Raw genomic sequence first — 26,783 nt, 5'->3', positions numbered from 1 at the left:
CTTTAATACAAATCATCGCTTGTTTATAGTGACTTCACATTGTATGCTTATTTATATTTGCTTCTCGTGTTCACTTAATGTATTCGTTAATTAGTTTATTGACAGCACCACCTGATTGAAACATGGTAAAATTAGGCAAACATATTACAGATTAATGTTTAAGACCCGCACAATATAGATTAACTTCCAATCAGCCAGCTCTTCCCTTTCGGGTAAAAGAGTGTATTAAATTACCACACCGCTTTATACAATCGTCTTCTTAACGAGCTGTTGCTATATGAATCTATTCCAAATACCATCATGCACGTATAGTAATAATATCACTGTTACAGCAGCCTGCATACAGAAAAAAATCGTTCGGAATGATGTTTTCAGTATATTATACGCCGAAATAATCATTGAATTCGCGAGCTGGTATCTCAACGGCGCCATCTACGGGAAGGCGTTCACTAACCGTGTTCAGAGCTGCCTGAAAGTGGTATACTGGAAGAGCGAGAATAGACTGCCAAGGTGTGTTGGTCATTTGCACCTTAAAATAATCCTCCGCGAACATGAAATCATCAAATATTTTGACATTTCTTTCTCAAATTGTCAAGGTTGGTGAGAGAAAATGAAAAGATGCATTTCCTCAATCAAATAAAATAGATTTTATATGAGAGTGATACTGAAATCTACGACTTTATATGGGACTTGACGTGTAGGGCAACCTCATTACGCGTAGGAAATATGCGTATATCACACATCTCTTAATGAGCTATTGTCACCACACTATCTATCCATATTCATTATCTATTACGTATACATACGCAGACAAGTCAGCAACAATTTAAATACCATACTCACACGTACACACCCCACACACAAACACACACACACACAGACACAATGCGGAAGTAGTTTATACATGTACGCCAGACAATATTGACGCACGCACACACACTGCTGAAGCAGGCTGCAACTGTACAGAAGAGTAGACTGTAACTGCACGTCCGCTATGCCGAGGCTAGGCGCTGGGCTGCAAGATACTAGTACGTAGTAGTAGTACATGGTTATACCTCGCGTTTGCCGGCGGCGGCGGCCCGGTCCGATCTTTGTACAGAGAGTGTACTACTGATATGCAGTGGGAGATATGTACTTGGGAAGCCGAAGTGAATGTAAAGGTACGGTGGGTCTATTCGTGAAAAAAGTCAATGTATGTTGATTGTTTCTTTATAGCATAAGTTGTGGAGGATACGGGTGTTTTATTAACCTGTTTGTGTGGTCATGCCAATGTAAGTTTAGTGACTGTTACATAGGTGGTTTATATGTTTTTATTATTGTTCTTCCACTTTTTGTTTTGTTGTTCGGAACCTTTTAACAGGTAACATGAGACATGTCTAGGCACATTTCCTGAAAAAGAAGATCAACGACCAGTAATCCCAGACTGACTGAAGATTACATCATTGTAGGACCAGATCTTTGCATCAGCGGCATGATTATTTAAAATTTTGCTGCTAAGAGAATGCGCTGAACCATGTAAATGGTCTAGGTCTGTATTGACCTAGAATCCTGATCTAAAACACTAAATAATGACTACGGTAGGTAGCCTACATCAAGTTATACAGTAATAGCATAGGGCCTAGGGCCTATCATAGGTGAGGCCTATCGAAATCAACGTTGAACCTATCTATTAATGCTAATAGATATCAGTAAAAATGTTTTTTACAGTCGAACATGAACCCATATGACAAAATGTTTGATACATCACGGTACATATTGTACAAGGGGTATACTAGTTAAAGTACTCAGTACTAGGTCTCACTAGATTCTATAGGCCTACTAAAGTGTAAGAAAAGCAGATTCATACCGAAACGTATCTCGTTAAGTTTACTCTGAAGTTTCATAGAAAGGGACCGAAAAGGATATGAAGTTAGGATCCCTCGGACGTGTTATGTAAAACTAGTATGAACGAAAAAGCATGCTTACAAGTTTTCCTAAAATATGGCCAAGAAAAGCTGCTGAATAATTATCTTCATATAGATTTTGTTTTAACCCGCATAATTTGGACAGTGTGTAGAGGAGAAAAGTGATGTCTTCAAGGTAAGACAGAATTAAGAAATTAGAGTCAGTCTAACCAAAAAAGTTACATATTTTGGTCCAGTACAGAGAGTCTTGTTACTCTAAATATGAATTCTTGCGGGTTTTTGAGCTGGGCTTTCACAAATGTAATTTCTGAAATGTTCTTTTTTTTACGTCTCCAATTTTCATCTCGGAGCCGGAGCGACGCGGAATATGGCGTCAAGACATCAAAGCACATTATTGTACATACTTGTAGGCCTATTAAATGCTTTACAATCCAAATATGTGTCTCCATGGATTACATGAAGTTCAAGTAGTAGAGCACATTAGTGAAATTTTGAGGAAAGTCTGACAATCGATGCAAAAGTTAAAGTTTTGGTGTTGGAACCGCTGGATGAGGAGACCATACGTATGTCTGGAAATAAGGAATGCATTAATTGAAAACACAATGGGAATTAAAAAAAAAATGTTTTCTAGCATAATGAAAGAGCATTTGACTAACCGCTTTCAAAAAGCAAGGCCGGGATAATTGCTATCCTTAAAATATGTCAGTATCAAGTGGATGGAATTGAATGTAATTGTCATAAAAACTATTTTTGTGTGTGTGTGTGTGTATGTGGAATTTCCTTTATATTGTTGTCCACACATACGTCGTAATATTTAGTAGTCTCCCCATCCAGCGGTTCCAACACGAAAACTTAAAAAATTCATAACTTTTGCATCGATAGCCAAATTTCCTCAAACGTTCACGGATGTGTTCTACAAATGTTGCTGCTTTCACTCAATCCAATTTCTCTTTGGGTTTATGCAGGGCTCCACACTAACTTTTATTTTTGGTGGCCCAAAGGCAAACATCCGACTTTTTTGGTGGCCCGATCAGGCCACCAAATTCTTCATTTCTGAAATTTTGGTGGCCCGACGTGCGTTTTTGGTGGCCCCGGGCCACCGTTAGTGTCGAGCCCTGGTGTAGGTTTCCTTTAACAAGTCTTTCCAGAAGAATACACAAAGTCACATAAACTACTGTACTCACTAAATTACGTGTTTTACAGCTGTACATTCCATTTACCGTGCATTTCTCTTTCTCTCTCTCTCTCTCTTAATTCAAAACGTGTTAATTAAATTCAGAAATCCAACGAAATATTCTTTAAAGGGATGGTTAGTTTTGGTGGAGATGAAGATTGGGCTTTTAAATTTTTGCGAGATACGTATTAACTGTCCAAGACACCTATGAAATAACTAAGAGCATATACTATTCTAAGAGGAGTACAAAGTTCATCTGATAAAAATCGGTTTGGGAATGGCTGGAGACATCAAAAAACAAAGTAGGACAAAGCAATCGCAACAAGAGGTGGGTCACACCTTTTATTAAAATAACTCTGTTTTGGATATTTCAGCCATTTCGAAACAAATTTCATTCTAATAAACGTTTTATTTTTCTTGGAATTACATGCTCTTTCACATTTCAAAAGTGGCTTCTTATTATCTCACTAAAAATGTTACGAACCTGAAATTAGGTCTCAACCAAAACTATATAGTTATCCCTTTAATGGCCAGTATAAACACGAAGATGTTTGCACATTTTCTTTATCCCACTAAAATTGAGGTACTGTTATGGAACATAAAGTCATATTGCTTTTAACGCTTTTATATTATTAAGCGTCAAAGTATCAAAAGTGGATTTAGCACCTTTTAGAAGAAAGGAATTATTCATACACTGTCATATGGTTAGTTCTTAGTTCCTTATTGCAGAAGATATAGGGTCATGTGTGCCCTTCCCTCTTTTCGAGGATAGGGTGAGGGTTTGTTGTTTTTTGTTTTTTTGGTCAGGCGATGTCAGTAAAGAAGTGTGACCCAAAAATATAAAGACCTTCTTTTTTTTTTTTTTTTTTCGTTTTTTGCTTGTTAGTCGATTAACCCCGAAAGTGGCACCAGAAAATGTGACAAGGAAAATGTCCCCACCCCGCATCATAACAACGGAATCGAAGTCCTTGTTCCCTTAAAGTCGGCCCCTCACTTTGACAAACTTATATAGCGCCGTCCCTGAGAACATTCGTTCGTCCTTTCAACAGGTCTGTATATCAGTTTAATTGCTTCTTTATCCTTACAGTATTTCGAAAGCCCGGTTCATCGTTTCATACCGCATGGAAAACACAAATAAACTGTATGCCCTGAACCAGTTCTGCCGGTGGGATACCAATGACAGTGGGGAAATATCAAACACATGGAATGTATGTCTGAACTACGCATGTCTTGGCAAACATTGGCCAAACAGTGGAGGAGGCGACTGGAGATTAAGACAGAGCGAGCCGGAGACTGCTTACTCTGGACCGGGGCTCGGGCCGACCGGGGCTCGGGCCGACCGGAGCCGGGCAAGCGACGGCACCCTCTTCTACGGCTTCATGAAGATCAAACTTCCGCGAGGAAGATCCATTAAAATTCGCGTCCACCGCCTGTCCTTCTTTCTCCACAACTTCGGCCACTTCGACCCGTTTGATGACTCGTCCATTTCCCATCTATGCCACCGCAGCCTCTGCATTCGGCAGGTGCATTTGTCACGAGAACCCCAGCTGGTTAACAACCAGAGAAAAAACTGCAAAGAGCAACGCGTGTGCCATGGGCATTCACCTTATCCATCATGCATAATTCACTAAACTAATGTGTAGAAAGTAAAACATCAATTACCCATATTTTATGAGTTCCATGTATTTCCTACAAACGAATTTACAAATGGACGAAATTTCATCGAATACATACATGAAAAAAAAAAAAAAATCAACAACAACTAAATGTTAACTCCCCACCCCCACAAAGAATAGCGATTGGTCATTATTTTTACACCCTTCTCAAACAAAAGATGATGTTATGTTGCATCTCTTTATAAGCCGCTTTCAATCATGCATCAGAAACTTCTTTGTGTTTTGACAATAAATTAAAGGGATACATTCGAAGGGAAGTTTTGTATGGTTGCCACATCCTTGTGCGTTTAACAGTCATACGTGTACACAGACAGATACGCACAAAGGCACACACACTTACACAGGGAAGAATAAGATATACAGATGAAAAGCGAAAATACGAGCGTGAAATAAAAATGACCAACTTGACGATCATATAAGTCATGATTTTGTACCTCTCAGCAATTGTTTGATTTTGATTATGATTCTTCCTATGTTTTAGGAGCCATCAATATGAAGACGTTAAGAAGCTATTACCTTTAACGTCAACAGAATAATTAAAATAATCCGTTGAATAAAAACACGATCAACAGAGAATCGTTTAAAGGGATCGAATATATAGTTTTGGTTGTGTCCTAACATCAGATTTCTGACATTTTCTTTTTTTTTGTGAGATGATGAGAAACATCTTAGGAAATACAAGTATGAAAATAATTCCAAGAGGAATTCAACATTTATTTGATGAAAATTGGTTATGAAATATTTGAGATATCCAAACCACAGCGATCCTAATAAAAGGTGGGGCCTACCTTTCATTACGACTATATCGCTTTGTTTTACATCGTTTCGGATATCTCAACATTCCAGAACCGATTTTCATCAAATAAACTTTGCATTCCTCTTAGAATGGTATGCTCTCTACTATTTCATAAGTGATTTCTTGGTATCTCGCAAAAAATTAAAAGCTCAATTCTCATCTCCACCAATGCCGTCCCTTTGACAAAACACAATCGACAGAGAATATCGTGGCCTGTATCGTATAGAGGGTAATTTTTTTTAAATATTCTTGTTGTTGTTGCTACTTTTGCATCTACTGTACTACACCAAATTGTCTGAATAAATGCAACTAATGCCTAAAAGGGTGTGTACATTTCTGTTCGAGGTGAGGATTTAGCTTTTAACGTTTTGTTTTGCGAGATATTCAGAAACCACTCTATGAGATGTCAAAGAGCATGCAGTTCTAAGGGGTATCAAAAGTTTATTTGATGAAAATCGGTTTTGAAATGGTTGAGATATCCAAAAACAAGGTGAAACAAAGAGATCCTCATAAAGTTGTGGCATGTCGCCTTTTATTATTAGCACTTTTTTTTTGATATGTCAGCCATTTGAAAACCAATTTTCATCAAATAAACGTTGAATCCTTCTTAAAATTACATGCTCTTTCATATTTCATAAAAGGCTTTTCATTATCTCACTTGGGAATGTTCATAACATGAATCCCCACCTCAAACAGTACTCTACAGTCCCTTTAATATGAATCGCTGAATTCTTGCATTTTCTCTTTTTGTTTGTTACACGTACCTTTTGCAAAATAACCCCAAACTAAAACATGATATGTATTTATATATATTCGCTAAGAATGATCTATCGATTTGAGTGCAGGGATACTCTACGAAGTCTGTTACGAACTTTCACACTGAGGGAAGAATTGCTTTTGCTTACAAAAATAATATGGCATTTAATTTAATCACTGACATTTTCGCACTCAGTCGACTTATTTGACATGGCAAAGTGCACTTAGATATTATAGAGCTTTTTATGTCATGCAGTTAATGACTAAATGTATGTATTCCATGTACTTCCCCTATCTACTGCACTGATCTCTATTATGAATATACAAGGATATCACATAGGCAATTCGCTTTGAGGCCAATCGCCGCCATCTTTCCATGCGCATTGCCCATATAAATGCCGCAGTTCACGCCATCACGTCATAGGTATAGAGTATGTCTGGTAATGCTTCACTTGTTTGTACAACGCGAATGGGCCAATGAGATGTAAAGAAAGTTCCTATAAAGATCATTGAATAGACAGTGCACATACAGCCTCTACATAGGCTTCTTCAGGATTTGTAAGATGATCTTAGGACAGTCACTTAGAGGGTCATTCCAGACATCATGTGTAATTTCATCATAGTATATTAATCGATTGTGCCAGGTACAGATTTGTGGAATTTCATGTGGTCCTCGATTATGCAAATAAAGCAGTACTCTGCTGAAAAAAAGAAAACCCCAAGACATATTACACTGAACGAGGATGACGTTTGATGAAGCTAACACATTCTAGTAGTGTATTTAGTGTACATGTATTTCCAATACAATATCGCTTTCTTAACAGTTCACCTGTGCTAAATTTATGAATGCTTCCTTCTTTTGTTCTGCTTCCTTGAGTATTAGAGCACCCAATTATGCATTCTTATTTGAAGAGCTTATCCTACGCTCGTTCATTGTAATTTGTCTTGAATTTTGAAAACGGTCTTACTCTCATCCCGATCACTATGAATCATATAACTCTGTATAATATGCTGTTTAATAAATTCAAAGATGTTCAGAGTCTAAAACCCCTCAGGAGGTGTTCTTTAAAAGCAACGGAACTTTCCGTAGACCAGTAAGTTTCTGCCGTCACAGGCGATTAGCTTTCCGGACGTTGTAACGATGATGCCAGAACGCGACACGTGACCAGGCCATACTTTCTTAGCCAGCTGTGCAGAGAGCGAAAACGACAGAACGTTGCTTAATTTCTCTTCATTTTCGCCTAGCGGCCGAATCACGTACAGTTCCCGCTCTGCGTCGTAACTCGAGACGTAGAGGGCACTCGTCAGGGGATCGATAGCTACATTTCGGATCGTTTCTTCGTGAGCGATCTCCCTCTGAGCGCCGTTGCTGTTGATCACCAGTAAGTTGTTATCAATTGGTACACGTTGGGCGATAGTATCGCCAGATGGAAGAACGCCTCGAATCTTGACATTGTCTTTACAAGTTATCGTTTTCACAACCCTGCTATCGGCAGGATCGATGATGTGAATGTTGCTCTGCCCTCTCTCGGCAGCTACTATCGATCCGTCGTGACTCATAGCTTCGACCCTTGTTCTCGAGTCAGTATCTGGTGTATTCTTCGGTATGCTCAAGTCCTTTATGAGTTTCCAAGAATGCCTGTCATATAGGCTAATGCAGGCTTCCAAGTTCAAGCTGTCGGTGGCACATTCCTCTCCATATTTGCTGCACATGATTGTCTGTTCGTCCAGCTGCGCGCACGAGACGACGAACTCGTCTTTCCCGCTCTCCATTGCTTTCTCTATTCTGCCGCTGTCAAGGTTTGCCACGAACACGGAGTGCGTCTTACCGAGGATGCGATCGGAGAGAACCACTTCTTCATCCGATATGTTTCCTGCAATGAAGGGAAACTTGAGGTCCTTCGGAATCGGTAAAGTCTTCAGCAGTTCCCATCCATTTTCAGGGAACTCGAGTCTGCTGCTGAGGATGTCCTTCGAGCCACGCTTGACAAGTTCGATCCTTTGAGCAGACCGACTGAGACCCATTGCCTCAATTGCTGCACTTTCATCCATTAGGACTCCCCGTAAAGATGCGATCAGCTCTTTACCGAAAATCAAGCACGCCCTGTCGTCGAGCAAAGTGTCCTCACTTTCAGCCAGTGCGTCATCTAATCGTTTCGTAGACCACTTTACCACACCCCTGTATTTTTCTATCTCTTCGTCATACTGATGTTGTATGTCATCTAACAATTGCAGCAAGTCGCAAGATTTCTTGGTGACCCGATTTTGCCGCTCTAAAATTCCCTGCCGACACTCCTGCAATAGCTTCTCTCGTTCGTCATCTAACATCCTGATCTTCTCGTCAATCTCGAGATTTATACGCGCCTCTGCAGCGGCCCCCCTCTCTTCCTCTCTCTGCAGGGAGGCATTTGTCATGTGATTCACTTCATCCCGTAAGGTCTGGAGGTGCTCCCCGGTTACGTGGTCTGCTCGCTCAATCTCCTCTGCGCGATCTTTCCATACCGCTAGTCTGTCCGACGCTTGAGCGGAAAGGATATTTATAAGTTCCCGCCGTTTCGCGATGACGTCACAGACGTCTGTCCGATTGCAAGAGCTACAGTATAGGGAAAGACAAGATGGACACAGCCCCCTGTCGTGTAAGTCACAGTAGTAAATAATGACTGACGAGTGTACCTCACAGAATATACAAGGCGCCCTCTGTGGCCTGGTGAAGTCACGCGAATCGTCAGCTCCACGATGAGCTGCGGCCTTTTCTTCTACTTGGAATGCACCTGCCATGGCTTCTAGTCATCTACCTAGCAAGTGAAGGTAGAAAAACAACAACAACCGACTAATTATGATAAAATAAGTGAAGTGAAAATAATGATCTCTGATTCTTGTATCCGTCACCCATATATTCATTCCTGCTAAATGTTCATTTATCCATTTGATTTGTATGTGTGTATGTGTGTGTGTCTGTGTGTGTGTGTGTGTGTGAAAATCCATCACTTTGTTTAAACCTATTGTTGCACGAGGATTATATAGACAGCCTTTGTCGTCATTTCTGAGATGACCATGCATGTTTTAGCCCCCATGCCTAATTAGAGGAAATGGTTTAAAACCTGCAAAAATAATTTGTAATAATATTGCGCAACTATAAACTTTCAGATTATCAATGCAAACACTGCGCATTGCATGTTTTGCAATACTTATCAATAATGCTAGTAAATCCACAAGTGTCAGTGGGGAGGTTTCGACACTACCCCTTTTTTCCACTGGTAGACTCTTCGGTACGCAAAAATCTTTGAAATCAGGTTTTTAGTGGCCCGAAAAAAAATAATGTAATGTCCGAAAAATAAATGTTATGGTCCGAGATAACAGAAAAAAAAAATCAATTAGAATTCTACGTGCCCGACCGGACAACCAAGATAACAAATTCAACTTTAAGCTGCCCCGGGCCATAGGGCTATCGCAGAAGTCATTTGGGTGTGAATGGACATTTAGACAAAGCAAAAAAAAAAAAAAAAAAAAAAAAAAAAAGAATCATAATGTCAAATGTATACAGGAACAACTGAAACAAACGAAGAAAAAAATAACATCAATAAAAGAAGGTTTTACATGCAAAACATAGAGATCTATCCATAATATTACTACTATGTATTCGATTTGAAAAAAATTGTCATTTGATGCTGAAAAACAAATGACACTAGTGATGATTCAAATGTCTCTGTAACGAGTGCAGTATCATTTCCCCTTTTGATGACCTTTCTCTACAAAAACTGTAAAAAATATAATTTATCTGCTTTTCCACTCAAACTCTTCAAATGCAACCCTAATTGTATCAATTTTACGTTTTCTTTCGTAAATCTCAGTTTGATAATGGGATCGAGTTGGCCACAAATTTCAAGAAGAGACCAAATAAATCAAATTTATTTATTTTTCATAAAAATGACATAAGTAAACTATAAAAACTGAAACGTGAAGCTCCTAAATGAGCATTGAATATAGGAGGAGACAAGATATCTTGTTAAAGGTGAGAAAACGAATTTGGCTGAAACTCGCCTTTTAGATATTAGTCTGGCTTCCAGACCATCTGCTCGTACTATTTTGCTGTACAGGATGTTGACTCCCTCAACGTCGAAAACTGGAATAGGTTTAGGTGGATTTGTTGTGCAGATGCCAGATGGATGGTTCTAAAATGGTGCTTATCTTATAGTAGTAGTAATAATAGTAATAATAATAATAATGATAATGATGATAACAATAATAATAATAATAATAATAATAATAATAATAATAATAATAATAATAATAATAGTAATAATAAGGGTTTATTTACCCAGGGTAGCCTCTTCAGTGTTGCCATTGCTCTACCAGAGGGCCTAGCTGCCATTATCATTACCCTATAGCGTTGCCAGGTACCCATTTATACACCTGGGTCGAAAGGAACGTGGTGGTTAAAAACATCTTGTCTAAGGACGTAAGCACTGGGAGCAGTGGCGTACCGTGGGTCAAGATATTGGGGGGGCACCTCATGGCAGCAACATCAGAATTGCATAACGTAACAATAATGCGAGCGAGCGGAGCGAGCGAGCTTGAAAATTTTTACATTTTACAGTCCCCAAACTGCCGTTTGTAGCTATATATAATAATATATGTATGTATATATATATATATATATATATATATATATAATATATAATATTTGCTTTGGAAATTAAGGGGGTTGCATCGGGCGCAACTGCTGGCAGTTGCTGGCAGTATAACATCACGAGAATGGCATAACGATTAAATGCGAGCGAGCGAAGCGAGCGAGCTTGAAAATTTTGACATTTTACAGTCCCCAAACTGCCGTTTGTAGCTATATTTTTTTCGCTTTGGAAATTAAGGGGAGGGGGCGCACCGGGCGCAACTGCTGGCAATTACTGACAGCAACATCAGGAGAGTGTATTGCATAGCGATTAAATGCGAGCGAGCGAAGCGAGCGAGCTTGAAAATTTTGACATTTTACAGTCCCAAAACTGCCGTTTGTAGCTATATTTTTTCGCTTTGGAAATTGAGGAGAGGGCCTGGGCGCACCGGGCACAACTGCTGGCAATTACTGACAGCAACATCAGGAGAATTGCATAACGATTAAATGCGAGCGAGCGAAGCGAGCGAGCTTGAAAATTTTGACATTTTACAGTCCCAAAACTGCCGTTTGTAGCTATATTTTTTTCGCTTTGGAAATTAAGGGGAGGGGGCGCACCGGGCGCAACTGCTGGCAATTACTGACAGCAACATCAGGAGAATTGCATAGCGATTAAATGCGAGCGAGCTTGAAAATTTTGACATTTTATAGTCCCCAAACTGCCGTTTGTAGCTATATTTTTTTCGCTTTGAAAATTAAGGGGAGGGGACGCACCGGGCGCAACTGCTGGCAATTACTGACAGCAGCATCAGGAGAATTGCATAACGATTAAATGCGAGCGAGCGAAGCGAGCGAGCTTGAAAATTTTGACGTTTTACAGTCCAAAAACTGTCGTTTGTAGCTACATATATATTTTTTCGCTTTGGAGGGAGGGGGGGGGGGGCCCGGTGCGCCCCCTGGATCCGCCACTGGTAGTCAAGGGTGTCGGTTTATGTTCATGATTGGGGGAAGTATGACGAGCGAGGGGGCGTCGAAGTGACCAAGCGGGAGAAGGATGTCCAAAATCTGCACTTTATATAGAGCATCCCCTAATTTGTTTGTGTTTGTGAGTGTGTGTTTCATATAGATGGAAAAGTTAGGAAATAGCCAAGGTCAAGTCTTATTATTGGCAATGCAAGGCATTTTAATATAGACTAGTATGTAAAGCAACACTGCAAAATCAATGATCAAGCTTTGATAGCAAATTAATGTGTACAACCTATCAAACATTACATTGCGCAACATTGCAGCGACTCTTTTTGCCATTCCGATGTTCTGAGTACACTGCGCACATCCTGCTTGTATTCAAAATGCCAACCAGGAATCACACTGAATCACAATCTTTTGTCGTCTCCGGGCTTTTTGAACAATGTTTCACTATAATACCTCTTTAATTATTATGGTTAAAAGAAATCTTAGAAAAATATCTTTTTTCTTGATCATCCTTTCATGTCGATTTCAAAAGCAGTTTACTAACCCTTGAATTACCATTTTGGTAGGGTTTTTTTTCTTTTTTTCTTCTTTTTTTTTCTTTTTTTTTTTACCAGCGGATTGGGGGGGGGGGGGGGGGCACGTGCCCCCCCATGCCCCCCCGTAGTTACGCCACTGACTGGGAGGGATATTCGAACTCGGGTCCTCCGATCGGGAGTCGGGAGGCTTACCCACTATGCCGCAGCGCCCCCACAATTAACGCCCCCTAGCCTATCTTCTGTCGGACTTAAAAAAAAAAAAAGTTTAAAAGCAACACTCAGTCAGCTCAATCCCTGTCCTCACTTACGGCGGTCATCGAGAAATCGAGTAATATCCTCCGGACAAATATCCCTGGATAAAAAGGCAGTACATATGTGTACCCCCTGGGCAACTACCCCTACCCTCGGGATAGCTACCCCGGCCCCAGAAACTATCATAGGACAACTGTCCCCCTGACTACTATCAGGACACTTACATGTGCATAATCATATACGTACTAGTAGTTGAAGGCGTCGGTGCAATAAAACTCTAACCCACACCTTTGTCAAAATTGAGTTACATGCATTTTCATAATCCTTAACCTTCACTCTAACCTCCGTGAAAATATCATATTTGAATTCAACCTATAAGATGGTAAAAATGCATGCATTCATGTTTTATTAATGTATATATGGACTTTCCAAACATTCAACAGCGACTATCTCAAAATGACTATTGTGTGGGTTAGCACTATATTGCACCGACCCCTTCAGTTGTCTGGTGGTATTGTTCTCCAGTGTAAGTAAAATGTCCGGGGAATAGTTTTCCGGATACTGATTAATCAATTTGTAAGAACACTGTATCGACCAGAACCAGTGAAACCTGTCCTTACCTCTTTACGTTACTCTGCTTCGGACACGTGCACGCAGACCAATGCACCGGGAGGGTTCCGCGGGGAGGATCTGGAGAGGACCAAGGAACGAAACTGCCTCACTCTTGGTTTTTGACACGTCACATATTTTGTGCTAGACGCGCCTGTAAACTCAGAACGCAGAACGGGACAGAATGGAAGCATCCTCTGCTTGTTCTCACGGCTGTTTTGAAGATTATCTAAAAGGGCGTTCCTAGCTACGATGTCCACTTGTCTCACAAGCTTTCAAGTTCACGAAATGCGCGAGAGTATAGTGCTATGAAAGGGATGGGTGAATTGTATAGTCGACAGGCGTGTGTTATGTGTAGCCACAATGTAAATAATTGTGTAATAAGGGCGCATTCCGTGAAACTCAGTTTGGCAAACATTTACAGAACCGCTAAATCAGTGCGAACTTCTAACCTACCTGTCGATCGAGGACAAAGTTTACTTGCAGTGAGAGAAATATAAGTAACAAGTGTGTGTGTATATGTGTGTGTGTGCGGGGGGGGGGGGGGGGGAGAACAGCAAAATAAATGGTGGCGGCCGGTATGAGGTATCGTCATTGCCAAAGTCACCTTCATACAATGACGTCATAGAAGGGGAATCCCCGAGGTGAATTTCTGATTAGCTCACTCCCACGCCCATCAGCTGTATGTCTATACGTAGTATACGTGCAAAAAATTACGCGTACATTGTGTATGCGCGTTATGGGTTGTGCGAGTCTTGAGTGTGCACATGATTGTGTGAATGAGTTTACAGAATGAAAGAGTTCAATGCACATAACATTTCATGAAAAAAAAAAAAATGGCCATGATGGGAGCTAGAAGCAGAAGAGAAAGAGAGCTCTATGCAATAAGACACGAAAACGCCCTCTATCGGACACTGGTGCTTTTGTAAACCGTGCAACGACAGATATACATCAGAGCGTTTAATCTATTCAGTGTAGGTCTCGTAGACCTTTCCCCCCATTTATCGGACTCGTTATGGGACTGGTTTGCCTAAAGCGTCAAGCTCAATGGCAATTTTTGCATAGTTTCCAGCTGGTGGGCCTGTATTAACCAGTGTCAAGCTGATGGGTTGTTAGTGTATGACTGCGATGAATGACTCATTGTCATGGAGTATACAGTCCACAGCTGCGACATCATGGACAATCTTGAAAACTTTGACATACTGTGAGGCCCAACATGCATTCCACATGAAGCAATCCTGTGTTTTGCAACCAGCTATTGCCATCCAAGACCTACCCAGGGAATAGATAAGCATTCATGACAAACCAGGACAAACCATGGAGAAAGCGGATTGTGCAAAATATTTTAAAGTCTTCTCCAATAGGAAGCTGAGCTGGAGTCACATCGCAACAGCAGCTTAAAAGGCTATACTTCAACCAAAGACTCTCTCCAGACGAAGATATCATAAAGTTCAGGTGCTTTGCTACTCCACACTGCTCAGGACTGTCCTGGAATATGCATGCATCATCTGGGATCCATTTACCCAGGGCGAACATCATGAAGTTTGGTATGATCCAGAGAAGATTATGCACTCTTCAGCTGCAATGACCATCACATGCAAAACAAGCAGTGTAAAAAAAAAAAAAAAAAAAAAAAAAAAAAAAAAAAAAAAAAAAAAAAAACCACTACAATGGCAATCCCTGTAAGAAATTGCAGCACTGGCAAATTCAGCGATGATGTTCTGCATCAACTCCACAATATCCACTCCACAAGAAGTTGTGGCTCCATTGCTGCATTCTTCAAAAAGGGCCAATGACCAGATTAAATATCGAGCATCATTTGCAAGAACACAAAGTAGGCCTACTCCCAAAAAAGTTTTTTGGTTGTTTTTTTTTTTCTTTTAAGTCGCTACCTCTTTGAAACACTTCGGAGAGAAATACTCAATATTTATTTCTGCTACTAAAGATACAGATGTCTGTCCTTTTGTTTTTTTATTTGTTTTTTTTTTGTTTTTTTTCTGCATATTATTGCTCTTTGGATACCTTTTTTAACCAATTAAAAAAAGGCTCCATGGGAATTTATGCAAGATTACAAAGTATAATGACGAAGAAGAAGAAGAAGAAGAAGAAGAAGAAGAAGTAGAAGAAGAAAGAGAAGGGGAAAAGAGATCTGCTGCAAATGATGCAGAGCCAATAGCAATCAGTTCCATGGTAGATCGTAGTCGGCACTGCAAAGGTTCGGATGTCTCTGTTGGCAAAGGATATGCTAAAGCTCCAAGTACCGGTAAGTCCTTGGGGTACATGGTTTACATTGTCTGGGCATAGAGGGTTCGGATGGGTCTATATGAGGATATGATGCTTTGTTATAACAATCAGGTCTGAGATATCTTTTTTTTTACTGTTTGACCATCCGGCATGGATCTCCAACACAAAAGAATGATAATATGTTAGACCCAACCATCACCGTATTTTCTCAATAGATTTTGATATTACATGTACAGTGTAGTTGAGATAAAAATAGTCTCATTGTCCTAGATGGAAGTCAACATTGAATAATGTGTGGAATACTCTGCATACAATTTTGGACACACACACACACATACACAAAATGCATTTTTCGTTATATTATTTCATAAACAGCTGGCCATTACAAACCAATGAGACTAGACATCAATATTCTTACATTTCGATGCATATCTTTCAATATCCTCCAGAGGTCAGAGGATAATCGCTAATGTATTAGCCCCTTTCATACCCTCCTCTCGCTATATCAACCTGCCCTCCATGCATTGATTATGGCTACACATTTGGGGATGGACATTTTTTTTTTCTTCAAAATGGTAGTTCAACCAAGAGTGGCACGAGATCATTGAATTGCAAACAAAAGAATGCAAAAGCTCCATAATATGGGAGGGGGATACCGCCACCCACATCTTTCCGTCGACTGGTCTCCCTCCATAGATGGCTGACTTACTACACCTTTCTGATACAAATTTCGAGATATTCCTTTAAAGGTGCAAGTGTGTCAGATCGTTGGATCTCATTTCTCAAACTACAAGGGCTCTCTCGAATGGGAGTGGAATACCCTACCCTCGCCACCGCTGCCCTTGCTGGGTTCCCATCCATATAGACTCGGTACACTTTGGCGATTCATAATTCTCCAAATATTCCCCAAAACGTATGCATCAGATTCTAAAAAAAAAAAAAAAAATAAAACTTCGTCTTCGAAGTTGATGGGGGTGAGATGCGCCCACACTCCATCAACTTCCATATAAGTGATGACGCACACGTTAAACAAGAGCTGCACTAAATCACTGATTTCAGATCTAAAACTGCAAAAACCCAATTCCCCACCCACACCCTCTTCCTCCCCACTCCTTTGCACCATGGACTTATGCTTATCGCAATATCAATATTAATATCATCACATTTCATTAGAGGTCTTTGGCCTTGTGTGATTTTCATAGGTGAAAGGTAATGGCTCGTTGATAAGCAGGGCCTATCACGAGTGCTCTCTAGAACATCATCATGTTTACCATTGATGATGCCAAACTATATTGATACTTTGAGGTCATTGACCCCTGGAGATCATCAGAGGTCAAAGGTTAAGGCAGAAACTCGTCTGTGTGCCTTGGAATATTAAGACAATGTCACTGTAAAACAGATATGCTTGTTTTGTACATCTTTACCATGTTTGAACTTTGACCAATGATGTCATAGTTCAATATTCTGATATTCTGAGGTCATTGACCTCTCAAGGTCATCAGAGGTCAAAGGTAGAAACCTGTCTGCTCTTTAGAACATGAAGAGAATTTCATTGTAAGACAGATATGCTTGTTTTGTACATGTTAAAAATGTTTACTATTAGCCAATGACATCACAGATCAATATGATATTTTGAGGTTATTGACCTCTAAAGGTCATCAGAGGTAAAAGGTAAAAACCTGTCAATGCTCTGTGGAATCAGAAAATGATTTCCCTGAAATATAGATGCATGTTTAGTGCATCATAACCACATATATCATTCACAAATGTCTAAAAACATCGATATTCTGATATTTAAAGTTAATTGACCTCTGGAGGTAATCAGAGGTCAAAGGTAAAAACCTGTCAGTGTTCGGTTGAATCTGAAAATGATTTATTTGTAGTATAAATGCATGTTTAGTGCAACATAACCGCATCTATCATTTACAAATGTCTCCAGACATCAATATTCTTATATCCAAAGTTCATTGACCTCTGGAGGTCATCAGAGGTCAAATCAGACTTACCTCCCTATCTTAAAATAAACCTTATCGTATGTACTAACACTGGTGAAAGTTTCATGCTTCAGTCAAATTTTGCACAATTCGCGTGATTTTGAGGGCTTAACCGCTCTACTAAGAGTACTTCTGTGCGATGAAATGTCACTTAGGAAGAACGATATAAAGAAATTTCAACAAAATTCCCTTGACTTCCATACTGACCTATGTTAATGGTAATACTGGTTCTCCCTTCAGATTTCAGTAAATTTGCATTCGATTTAACGATGCGATCATTTAAGTTTGAGTGAATTTGAATGATTATTGACGTCAACATTCAAAAAGCAAATCAGCCTAGTTAATTAAATCTGATTTCATCAGCATTCTATTTCATTATATTTTACGTGAATGTGTATAAAAGAGCGCGTTCAAATTAAAATGTACGCGAAACGCATTCAAATTCGCATTTGCACCGCCGTGACGAATGTAAAGAAATAGAAATTCAGGGAAAAAGAAATGAAAATTCAGGGAAAGGCAAGCATAATGCATCATGGCATTCCGCGCAGTGTTTTTCGTTATCTGCTTATGATTTTTTTTTTTGTGTGTGTGTCTGTAGCATGGGCGTAAATCCCGGGAGGGGGGGGGGGATGGGGGGGATATATCCCCCCCCCCCCCACTTTTGAAGGAGGGGGGATGGCCTGTACAAATATCCCCCCTGAAATTCTCCCAAGAAAAAGATGTAGGAACAAAAAAACAAAAAAAAAAAACAAAAAGAAATGTGGTGATGTTGATTTCAGCATGATGGATTATTGCATAGCCTATAATCTAGGCGGAGAATGCAGTTATTGTCTTTGTAATTTGCTGAAACGTATGATGCAGCGAGATAATTGTCTTTGCCAAGCGATACACCTGATGGGGCGAGACTACGAACAGTGGACGCATCTACCGCGTCCGCTAGGCGCCACGATCGCAGTTTTTTTTTTCCGTGTAAGAAGACTGCCACCGATTAAAAAAAAAAAAGAAAACAACGACAAACAACTAGGCGGCGTATTCGCGCGCATCCACTGTTCGTAGTCTCGTCGCATCAGACCAGCTGCTTCCCCACCTAGCTAGCTTATAGGCTATATACTGTAATGCATGAGCCATGACGTTCGCACGCCCGCCTCGTGACGAGAGCATACTGCTGAACAGTGCTAGCAGCGCTCGCGTACTTCTCTCGCACGCCAATGCATGTAGAGCAATATCGACCGTAATGCATGCTTCGGATGTTGAACTACTGGTAGCCACACAACCAGATGGCAAGCAGCTGCATGCAACCAGGGAGGTGCTCTTCCCACCTCCTTGATGCAACACAGTCTGTAGGGCCATCGACGTAGGCGTGAACGAGTGCACCATGCCGAGCGCGATACGACTCACGTCGAGCTCCGCATGAATTACCCAAAGATCTAAAATTTTAGATAACAAACGAGTTCGTGAACAGCCTTGTACGAGTTTCAGTCGTAGGAATTGCAACACATTTACCCTCTCCATATTGGCAGTGATTTTGCTCAGTTAGTACAATTCTTTTGCCTCCACCCTTGTAAAAAAATACCATGGTTTGACTATGAGGCATAACCATGGTTTTACATTGGATCCATCCATGGTTTAACCATAGTGCAATATGGTTTGATTATGGTCAAACCATGGTGCACTAATGTTTAACCATAGTTTAACAATAGTTAAACAATAGTGCACTATGGTTAAACCATGGTATCTACGGTTAAACCATAGGTTTAGCATGGGTTAACCATGGTAACCATGGTTTAAAGGTGGTAAATTGGAACGCACTTACCATGACATTACTGTGGTATTACCATGGTCACTACTGTGGTTCTACAGTACCAAAACCATGGTTAAGAAAAAGTAAAACCATGGTTAAGGAAGTGTGAAACCATGGTTAGGAAATGGTGAAACTATGGTTAGGAAAAGATGAAACCATGGCAAACTTATGGTTTAACCATAGTGCAATATGGTTTAATTATGGTCAAACCATGGTGCATTAGTGTTTAACCATAGTTTAACAATAGTTAAACAATAGTGCACTATGGTTAAACCATGGTATCTACGGTTAAACCATAGGTTTAGCATGGGTTAACCATGGTAACCATGGTATAAAGGTGGTAAATTGGAACGCACTTACCATGACATTACTGTGGTATTACCATGGTCACTACTGTGTTTCTACCAAGCCAAAACCATGGTTAAGAAAAAGTGAAACCATGGTAAAGGAAGTGTAAAACCATGGTTAGGAAATGGTGAAACTACGGTTAGGAAAAGATGAAACCATGATAAACTCATGGTTTAACCATAGGGCAATATGGTTTAATTATGGTCAAACCATGGTGCACTAGTGTTAAACCATAGTTTAACCATAGTTAAACAATGGCGCACTATTGTCAAACCATGGTAACCACGGTTAAACCATAGGTTTAGCATGGGTTAACCATGGTAACCATGGTTTAAAGGTGGTAAATTGGAACGCACTTACCATGACATTACTGTGGTTTTACCATGGTCACTAACTTGTGTTTCTACCGTGCCCAAACCATGGTTACGAAGAAGTGAAACCATGGTTAAGGAAGTGTAAAACCATGGTTAGGTAAAGGTGAAAGTTTGGTTAGGAAAAGATGAAAACATGGTTTTACAGCTGCCAAACCACAGAATTACAACCCAAATCACGATACAACCATGATCCATTGTACATAGTAAACCCACTATTTAACCACAGTGCAATATCATAGAAAAATGTATTTTTAACTACAGTTGTATTTCACAAGTACTTTGAGAAACCATGGGGAAAATTGGTTGGAGAAATATATTTTTCCACAATTGCTTTGCTATTTGATGAATAATGATCAACAAATAGCACAGTAGAGTCTTCACAAAGTGATGAAATAAAAATATTTTCAGTAAATTACCTGGAGCAGAATAATAATTCTTACAATTCCTATGTATTGTGATACAGTACATTTGTAAACATGTATATGAACCTGGACTCTGAAACAGGAGAAAACCAATTCTCTATTATTTTCCTTCTAGCTATAGTCTAAAAAATATGTACATCTGTATTTAAAAACTGACTTCCATGTGTGTGTTGGTGGATGGGTGCAGATTGTAAGTGTTAATTGATTCACTGTTTAATAAAAGAAGCTATATGTAGCAACGAGTAGGTCGATGCTCTTACCAGCATTGACTTTCACACAGCCAAAGCTCTCCCCAAAACATGCATGTATATATCGAATACACTATGGCCAAATTGAGGAAACCAATAAGTCCCAATTTTTATGGCCTAGTCATGTGTATTCCTCTGAACATGCAGAAGTCAAACATTGCCCAATTTGATGCGCTTTTTCAGTCAAAACTGACTGACTGGAGTTGACTGTACTGTCATTAGCATTTAAAGGCACATAGACCCGGTGGTTTGCTTGCGTACACGGCGCACGGCACAAGCTTCCTTGAGAGACCTATGCTATCGACTCCTCTTTATCGCTAGCGTACACGGCGCATGGCACAAGCTTCCTTGAGAGACCTATGCTATCGACTCCTCTTTATCGTTAGCGCTTACGCTTTGACCCATTTCCATGAGTCCGAAGAAGTCCAATCCACTGCTGATGATGACAGCTTTAATATTTTTTTCTCTGAAGTCAAACAAAGAAGCATGCACCCTGGCATTCAAATTCTACGGACTGTCTGACACGCAGAGAAGACAATGAAGGCAACATTACCTAGCAACACCTACGCGCTTTACCGTTGACGACAGCTCAATTTCGGCAGTCTTTGTATCAATGCTAATGGTGATCGGCACTCTTATCCAAAAGCGCTGCAGCAACTACCGGGTCTTGGCACCTTTAAAATAAGAAAGTACACAAGGGTAGAAACAGTCAATTATGATTATACATTCAAAAGTTATTTTTCAGCAGCTGGGTGTGAGAAGTCAAAGTATCATACAAATATCACATTATTTCCAGTTGCAAAACTGTAGGTTTATGTAAACAAATCAATGAAGAAAATGTACTCTTACTGAACCTCAGTCAACAAATAAGACATAAGAATGCACATTTGCTCACTTTGCTGTTACGTTTGAAAAGTAGCTTTTTATTGCTTCATGAGCAGCATCTTGACTGTACGTAGGTATGGCTTATTGCCAGTCACATGATTTAAAACTATAACAATATCACCTGCAAAGAATTAGTTGGATAATTAAATACAGTGTACATATATTAGTGCATGTTTGATGTACATGATCATTTGTAGCTTTGTATAGATAATGCAAATTTGGACTTAAGTGACACCAGGAGCACTGGACAACAGAACAAAACAGCATCAAAAAAAAAAATTATCTAGCAACCAACAGTCCTGACATGAGAGCATACATGCACACTTCACATGCTTTGAAAACTGTCCTTGTACTTCTACTGTCCAAGACTATCCAGCAGTAAGCTTTGGTGCAACTTCTGGATGAGGCTTCGCAGGAACTAGGTCTTGATATAGCTTGGTTAGTGTGCCCTTTGTCGTTGTGGAGCCTTGAGATGTCCTTCATTTGCAACCGTGAGCCGTGAGAATTTTCTTGGGGAAGATCACTCCTGCAACGAACTGAGAATTTATTCATTACGTTATTATTTTTTTTAAATAATAATAACATGTAGTACGTGTTAAACTCTACTTCAAATACTCAACACACAAAATTCTTGCACAGAATAGCTACCTTGCAAAAAACATAAGAAGAATGGGATTAGATTGATGTGGTACACCTAGCCATCATTTAATCACTCTAATGTGCTGGAGAGATACTGTTTAAAATACAGTGTATTTTTGCAATCATTTTAACCCCTAAGTGCCACATACAGGTGAAGCCATTACATTCAACATTCCATATCATGTATTGTGCACAAATTGCCCAGAGTAATTTGATGTTTTTCAAAAATTTATCACATTCTATTTTAAGCAGGTTGCCAATATTTTAGGATGCTGCATAGCATGCTGCTGGTATTTGAGGATGTTGCACAAGAATTTGGGTATGCTGCAGTGTAATGCTCAAATTCCTCATGAACCACACTAATAATGGGTTGAAAAAAAGAAAGAAACAAAGAAAGAAAGAAAGAGGAGCTTCTTACCCTTGATGACATGGAAAAGCGGGAGAAAGTATGACATCAGTAGATGACTTCTCTGCACCAGAATTCAGCCAGGAGGATGCCATACACGTATCAGCACTGCATGTACTTGTACCCATGAAAGGAGCTAGCTAGGGGACAGCCTGATGGATGGTCATGGGTGGACTTCAAGTCTTCTATGGAGAAACCTTCTCGTGTCAGCCACTGGCACAATCAATCATTGATTCTGATGAGGAAAAAAAAATAACACAACATAACGATAATAGTGATGATTGAGAGAAGTGAAATAAGGTTAGGCAGAAAAATCACACAGGAAAATGATGTAACATACAAAATACAGCATTGGATGATTTAAAGTTTGGTGCTTGTGCTAGCTCCCAAATGACTGCTGGAATAAAAGACTCCCAAATATTCTACAATGTCGCATAGCATGCTGCTGGTTTTTGAGGATGTTGCACAAGAATTTGGGTATGTTACAGTGATATGCTCAAATTCCTAATGAACCATACTGGGTTGAAATAAAGAAACAAAGAAAAAGGAATACCTTCTCCTTGATGACATGGTCAAACGGGAAAAAACATGACATCAGATGATCCACTTCTTTGCACCAGAATTCAGCCAGGAGGATGCCATGTACACATATTGATGTAAATCAGCGCTGCATGTGTATCATGTACTTGTACCCATGAAAGGAGCAAGCTAGTGGACAGCACGATCAATGGTCATGGATGGACCTCAAGTCTTCTATGGACTGCAAGTCTTCTATGGAAACACCTTCTCACATCAGCCACTTGCACAGTCAATCTTTGATTCTGATGAGGAAAAAAAAAAAACACACGACATAACAATAATACACCTATTAATGATTGAGAGAAGAAAAATAAGGTTAGCCAGAAAAATCACACAACAATCCGTTAGGTGAATGATATACTGGTATAACATACAAATTAAAAAATACAGCATCCTTTGCCACTGGGGGATTTCAAGATCAGTGCTAGTGCTAGCTCCCAAATGACTGACTTAAACTGAGCTCCAACACCGACGGTCGGATTAACTAAGCGATACTTATCAAAGTTATTGATCCCCAGCAATAGGTGTTGGAATCACAGCATCGCAAGGTCTGTGAGAATCGCACGACGAAAAGTGATGGCGCATGATTACACTCGAATATTAAAAGATGCAGGACTGCTTAGTTTTTAGACACAAAGTGAGGAAGACAGACTAAAATGCCCCAAATTTCAACCATTCTTCAAAACACAACTTAATATTTAATTTTATGCTTCCAGGCTCAGATTTATGAAGCCACATGCTCGTGTAGGGCCTACGTTTCGTGGCGTGGGTGACCATTGCATTAGCATAAAATGTACATGCTACAGGCCTCTTACACTACGAAATGGCGGAGCTAGGTTCAGCAGACGACATTCTTTGATTTCAACACCAAGCCCAGCACTTGACCGAAAGATTGGTCTGTATCTCGTCAAAGGGGATATGTTCCACAGAGCAGAAAGTGCATCTGGCTTTACGGATCCCCTCCTATAGACATAGTCCGGAGGTAGAGAGCCATAAGTAACGTCAAAAAAAAAAATAAAAGACTCCTCCTTCGGACAGACAAATCTTTCACCAGTTTGCCCAGCACCAGCAACCAGAAATTTATGACATATTTTTGAGGTCATCCTACCAGCACCTACGGACTTCAAGTTCACTTCAGTTTTATCGCCAGTGCCAGTGGCTGCCAGTGCTTAAGTTAGTGCTGAGACACAATCAAAGAGTATAGAAGCTAAGAGGGCGTACTCTCGCGACTTCGCACGCAAACGGGTGTAGTACGGCATGGAGCGGGAGCCCAACATGGAGCCCAATGGCAGCCAATTTAGTAATAATACCGCAAGCTTCTTAAACACGTGAGCCTATGGAGCAAACCCTACCTTCCTTTCATTTTCTTCATTTTAAAAGGAAGCACACAGCAGTAGAATTGCATTTCAGACCTCAAAATATCACAAAAAGTATATTTTCTGTCGATATGTAAAAAAAAAAAAAAAAATTGAAGTAATGTAATTACTTTTTTATCAGTAGTCCCTCAGCAAGTTTGTGTTTGAGCTGACAAACGCCACCTATCTCTTTCTCTCTCCCTCCCGAAACATAGTTTGGTCTACCTACTTCAGCTCAAACTTTGTGGGCCTGCAGATTGCGATTGGAAAGTAAATGACATTTTTTTTCAAATACATTTCATGGTTAGACAGGAATGATACTTCTTTACGACAAAACAAGATTCTAAGTACATATCTTCCCCTGTATGCCCCCTAAAAAGGGGAAAAATGAAAGGGAGACAGAAATACGAGGACCCGGTGATACGGCACTGATATCATGATCGCGTAATATACAGTACGCCCTCTAATCAATCTATCGGTCTGTTGCTTTCGATGGTGGAATGGCGTCCGTATTTCGCCCATGAGCGTACTAGTTCGCAGGAGTTAGCCCTTGTGTCTTAGCGTAGCTTCTACTGATACTCTTGATTCACTGGAGCAGTTACCACTATAAGTCCTAACAGAGTTAGCAGAAAATAGTGTTGTTGATGTAGCTTGCACCGAACCTGATATCACCACCCAATATGAGGTAGGCCTAGATATGTATTTCTATGCCTACTAACATTGTTAGGGATTACGCCTAACTGTTAGAACTACCGACTACCGTCTTGTTAGCCCGACCAGACGCTGTTAGAGTACGCTGTGCGAATAAATTATAGCCTGTCGCTACTAGTAGGGTTGGGGGTACCACATATCGTCACCCTAAGGATCTGTAGCTTGTTTATTCTAAAAATATAACACAAATCCGCCTAATTCTTACCTCAAATATGCCATGAATACTGCAGTTTTGAATGTCGTGACCGTCTCGTTGATTATGAATCTCCGTTTTAAAATAGCGCAATTTTAGCGCGTGCGTAACGTTTTCTTCGCGCAGCTAAAAAGGGAACCTTGCGATCGGCACCCCCTAACCTCCATAGGTATACACGTGAATTTCACAGCATAGGTAATACACGTGAATTTCACAGGCCATAGGTAATACACGTGAATTTCACAGCCATGCGTCGTTACTGAGCGGATGTGTAATTTTTAGCTTGGTTTGTTTGAGTTTGATTTTCGTTTCTTCATTTTTATTGTTTTTATAGCTCATGACATTTAATCGCGCGCATACCTTTTCGTTCTATAGTGACTATACGCAAACAGCCATGATACGCAGGGTGCCGATGGGAAGGTGCCCTGCCGATAGGTGGTGCCCCAACCATACTAGATCTACACTGTCTACAGCGACTGGGTTGTGTATAGAAATTGGAATCTAGTTACCGTAGATAACTTGTAGAATTTACGTGACACAGTAACACTAACAGTTCAGTACATATACCATATACAGTAGCTGAGTTAGAACAACTCATTCCAAACTCTTGAGCTCTCATGTCATACTCTCACACTCACTGACTCAGTCACACTTTCAGATACAGAACAGTCTACTGGACTGGTTATCCCCACTTGATACGATCATGCGAAATTTGCACAGCAGGGGCAGGGCCGCTGCCGGCCCCGGGTCGGTCGGGACAATTCAATGCAAATCTCGCTGGTAATTATTTTAGCTAAGATTAGGTCTACTAATAATGTATTAAAAGTTACGTTGACCAACCTTCCTCGAAGAATCCCAAAGGAGCAGTTCCTCTTTTTCTTAGGGGCCGTTTGCTGGCCATTTCTGAAAATATCAGATGGTTCGTACGCCGAGACTCCGGTCAGAGATCATCACGAAAGAGCGTTTGAAATGATGAACAGCAAATCGTAGCCGTGTGTGTGTGGTTTTTGAGCGCGGTCGCGGACTAACGGTTCAGCAGTACTCTAGTACATCGTACATACACGTAAGGTTCAATCAGCGACAACAACAACACGCACATGACCTCTTACGTTACATTATTATCAAGAAAACTTGTAATCATTATTTTTTTGGTTTTGAATAAAAAAATATATGTTTAAATTTTTTTTATTGCAAATTAAATTTTTTTTTAATGTGTCAATATTTTTTGTGCTCCATATATTTTAAAATATATTTTTGTTGTGATCTTTGGTACGAACGAGCCTCATATCAACAACCCGGA

The 26,783-nt window shown here is 40.1% G+C and overlaps 1 long non-coding RNA gene across 1 annotated transcript; it reads right to left on the bottom strand.

The window, feature by feature from the left end:
• Window positions 1–21,422: 21,422 nt before the first annotated feature.
• LOC140247047 (uncharacterized) lies at window positions 21,423–26,469 on the bottom strand. Its single transcript, XR_011902587.1, has 4 exons — window positions 26,324–26,469; window positions 23,199–23,466; window positions 22,658–22,880; window positions 21,423–22,136 (listed from the first exon to the last, which is right to left on the bottom strand). It is a non-coding gene; the product is annotated as an uncharacterized lncRNA (long non-coding RNA).
• Between the last annotated feature and the right edge of the window lie 314 nt (window positions 26,470–26,783).

The sequence above is a fragment of the Diadema setosum genome, chromosome 3, assembly GCF_964275005.1.
Source record: "Diadema setosum chromosome 3, eeDiaSeto1, whole genome shotgun sequence".
NCBI lineage: Eukaryota > Metazoa > Echinodermata > Echinoidea > Diadematoida > Diadematidae > Diadema > Diadema setosum.
This window is presented reverse-complemented; position numbering and strand designations above follow the sequence as displayed.